Raw genomic sequence first — 4,605 nt, forward strand, 5'->3', positions numbered from 1 at the left:
ATGAGATTGTATTAGTATTTTTAAAATTAAATAGTAACCTCCCGTTTAAATTTGAATCTTGAAACAGAAACTTGTCAATATCTATATAGTTATACCAACTCAATAGTTTAGTATTTGCAATTAGTCGTGATAGTTACTATTTAGAAAAATATTAAATTATAAAACTTGTATGTTGCCAAATATATATATATATATATATATATATATATATATATATATATATATATATATATATATATATATAAACGTAAGTTCTCTCATTTTAGTCAAACTGATTGTTTAATTTTCTTTTATTTGCTATATTAACGTAAGTTCTCTCAATTTAGCCAAACTAATTGTTTTATTTTCTTTTATTTTCTATATTAACGTAAGTTCTCTCATTCAATTAATTTTGTTTTCCCTCACTTTTGAAGATTTCTATTATAAAATAAGTTTTGCACTAGAATCAAGAAATTTGACATAATGTTCATTTGCATTAGAATCAAAAATTTTGACCAAATTATTACATGTAGCAAGATATAAAAATGCTCATATGCACTTGAGCCAATTTTGTTTTCCAGATTTTCGAAAAAAAAGTATAACACCATGCAAAATTGTCTAGAATATTATACATGAAATCATAAGATGTCACAATACATATCAAACAAAATTGTGACGACAACATTCAAAATACAAGACTCAAACAAATACTATGTTTCTTTTGAAAAAAAATACAAAACAAAACATTACTATGTACATATACATAGGTAACCACCTTTTAAAGTTGGAAGTGTATCACTTGATCTTCTTCTTCTCTTTGGGCTGATTCACCTACTGATTATTTGAAAAAAAAAACAATAATCAAGATGAGATAATAATCTCAGTAAGTTCCAGCGGATCTAACCTAGGTTTGTTCTGAAATCCTGAGATACGCAAATAATAATCCTATCCTCGACCTACAAGAACTTTTTATATAATAGGTCCATAGCCGATCCAATCTCAAGGATAGAAAAAACATCAAACATAACCATAAATTGGCTATCAAACACACTTTCTTATCACATCAGAACGCCATACCACAAGCTCCTAGAATTTGGCGAATTTGGAGAATGTTCCAAAAGTTGTGATATATATAACACATTGTGAGAATTAATATTCTTCCAAAACTAGATATGAATGTTTAGGTTTGCCCCTGCCTTCCCAATGTGTGGTCTTCCAGCCTACCCTGAGTAGTGACTAAACTCAGGAGATATCTGACCCACCATGACCAAATTCCTATGACTTATATAATATCTCATATTCTCTTAAATGCTCTATTCCTTGTCAATTGAGAGTCGTGTCCAAAGTCTTAGACATAGGCTCAGTCAGGGAAATATGCTTTGTTGCATTTATGAATAGTGATTTATTGAGTTATGTGAACTCAACTTTACATGTTTCCATACAATGCGGATACCCCTTAGATACTTAAGTCTTGCTCTATTGTGTAAGTGCACACATGTATTGTAAAGTTGGGAAGCTTAAGTTAAGAAATCTATGATAGCCTTTTTGAGCAGAGTGGACCCGTAAGACAGGGAACCCATTGAGATTATTATCTCACCCCACTATCATTATTGTTTTCAGGTGGTTCTGAATAGGTTAAGGGAAATGGTAAGCTTACCGGTTGATGTTTCGAAGACTTTGTGCTCGTGATATTTCGTTGTAGCATATTTGCATATATGGATATTGTACATAGATCTTGAATTTTGTTTAGGCGCTCTTGTATATCATGTGCCATATTGTATATCACATTATAAATAATTGGTTGATGAGTATATTTTGTAATTTTTACAGGCAGAATATACTATTCCAGAAAACAATAGTAATGACCCTTTTCATGTTCAAAAAGCAAGCATCCCTATAGAAAAAAGTGGTTATCTTATTTACGACACTGCTCATATGCATACAGGTGTTGTTAATGCAACACTATACGGACATGTAGGTAGAGTTTATTTTAATTTGAAATTTTTTGTTGAACATGATTATATTTGATTAATTTAGTTTTTAATTGGTGATAAATATGCTTGATTCTATACATCGTTAAATTAATTGTATAATAATGTATTTTTTAATCTTTAATATTTATTAATTTAACATTTTTTTTGTTGGATTCATTCAATAGGATGGAAGAACATTGTGCACATCAACGCCAAGATATGGAACTGGAACGAAAGCAGGAAATGAGAAAGGTTATGTTATTGAAATGTCAGTATGTTATCCTAAAGAAGGCTCAATCAAGATTAAGGATGATAAAATTGTGACCTTAGAATCTAGATATAAAAATGAATTTATCACTGGAGCTATGGGACATATGTGCTTGTATTTGGCTGATCGATTATGTAGAGTTTCATTCTTATATACATATTATTTACCATTTATCATTGATAATGACAAGTACTACATTCAATATTTTGGTTTTATTTGTAAGTAATTTGTATTGATAACTGTATAATGAATACTTTGACCCTTATACTTTTAAATTTGTTTTTCAAATTAAGATTTTGTGAATTAACTATTAGAGGTCCCATCCACTCAATATATTAAAATCACAAAAATGTTAAAATCATAAAAATCACGATAATTACTATTTAGAAAAATATTAAATTATAAAACTTTTATGTTGCCAAATATATATATATATATATATATATATATATATATATATATATATATATATATATATATAATATATATATATATATATATTATATATATATATATATCTATATATATATATATATATATATATATATATATATATAAAGAAACACTTCAATTTTAGCCAAACTAACTTTTTTATTTTCTTTAATTTACTATAGTAACGTAAGTTCTCTCATTCAATTAACTTTGTTTTCCTTCACTTTTGGAAATTTCTATTATGAAATAATTTTTCCATTAAATGTTAGAATTAATTCATTTTTAGTAACGTGTAGAAAAAGTTTGTTAGAGGGTATTTTAGTATTTCCACTTAAGTCTCACTTGTATTTAAGTAAGTGAATGGTGTGAACAATATTATTATTTCTTTTGTAGTCTATGTAGTGTAGCAGAGCAGTGTGTGTGTGTGTGTGTGTGTGTGTGCGTTTTCTATAACCGTTTTAGAGTAGTGGAAGTTTGTTATTATTCTCTCTTCTCTCTCTTATTTTCATTTTTTATTTTTATCACGTTGCACACCAACAATTGGTATATAGAGTTCCGGTTCAGATCCACAAGGAAACACCACGGGAAACACGAGTGAAACAGTGAGGCGTTGTGTGATTGATTTCTGTTCGGAGAATTCGTGATGAATTTCTGATCAGAATCTTAACAGAATCACATATCATGATTCTGCGAGATTGGAAACACTGTGTTTAGGTGAGATTTTAGTGTATTGCACAAGGTTGAAGAGGAACGACAGTAATATGAGTACCAAGCTTCCAGTGTTCGTTGGATAATTTAGATGTGTGTGTTGTTTGGAGCTCAAGATGTTCTTGATCTCGTCGATGAAGGTTACACTGTACTTCCTAAAAATGCAACAGATTCGCAGAGAAATGCTTAGCGTGAGGAAGAAGGATCAGAAGGCGTTGTTCTACATCCATCAGTGTGTTGATGTGAAAGTTTTTGAGAAAATTGTTGATTCGATGACGATGAAAGCTGCAAGGGGCACATTGATGCGGTGCTACGATGGTGATGCATCAGTGAAGAAGGTGAAACTTCAGTTTCTATGTAAGCAGTATGAGAATCTCAGCATGAAAAACAATGAGAAGGTACCTGGCTACATCTGCAGAGTGATTCTGATCACAAATGAGATGACGTTATATGGAGAAACTCTCTCAGAAGAAAGTATCATTGATAAGGTACTTAGATCTCTTATTCCTTTGATTACATCGTTGTATCAATTGAACATTCTAAGGATCTGAGCACCATGAGAATAGAATAGCTGTAAAGTAATCTAGAGGCGCAAGAGTTGCGAATAACTGAAAGAACCTCTATGAGAGAGGTAGAGTAGGCTCTGAAAGCTTATTTTCTCAAGAAATACCAAAAGTAGTCTTGGTCAGAAGCCAAGAAAAGACATGGTAGGTCTCATAAGTAAGAAATCTCAACTTCTAGGAGTCAAAATGGAAAGGAGAAGTATGACAAAAGAAAAATTCAATGTTACTATTGTAAGAAGTTTGGCCACTTCGCTGCAGATTATTGGTCAAACAAGGAGAGGAAATCAAACGAAGCGAATATAGCCAAAAGTTATGATGACGAACATGTGCTATTAATGGCTTCTGATTCTGATAGTGCGTCTCTAGAAGACTGGTGGTATATGGACATTGGTTGTTCAAACCGTCTTACTAGAAATAAGAAATGGCTAGTTGATTTTGACTATGGGAAGAGGACCAAGATCATATGTGCTGATGATAAGTATCTGAACACTGACTGAATGGGGAATGTTAGAGTGATTCTAAATAATGGAAAATTTGCATTAATTTAGAACGTCTGGTATGTTCCTGGCATGAAGAGTAATTTGATAAGTGTATGTCAATTAATTGAAAAGGGATTCTCAGTTACCATGAAGGACAATATTTTAAAGTTGTATGATTGTAATCAAGAGCTGATTATGGAGTC

The sequence above is a fragment of the Lathyrus oleraceus genome, chromosome 6 (genome assembly GCF_024323335.1).
Source record: "Lathyrus oleraceus cultivar Zhongwan6 chromosome 6, CAAS_Psat_ZW6_1.0, whole genome shotgun sequence".
NCBI lineage: Eukaryota > Viridiplantae > Streptophyta > Magnoliopsida > Fabales > Fabaceae > Lathyrus > Lathyrus oleraceus.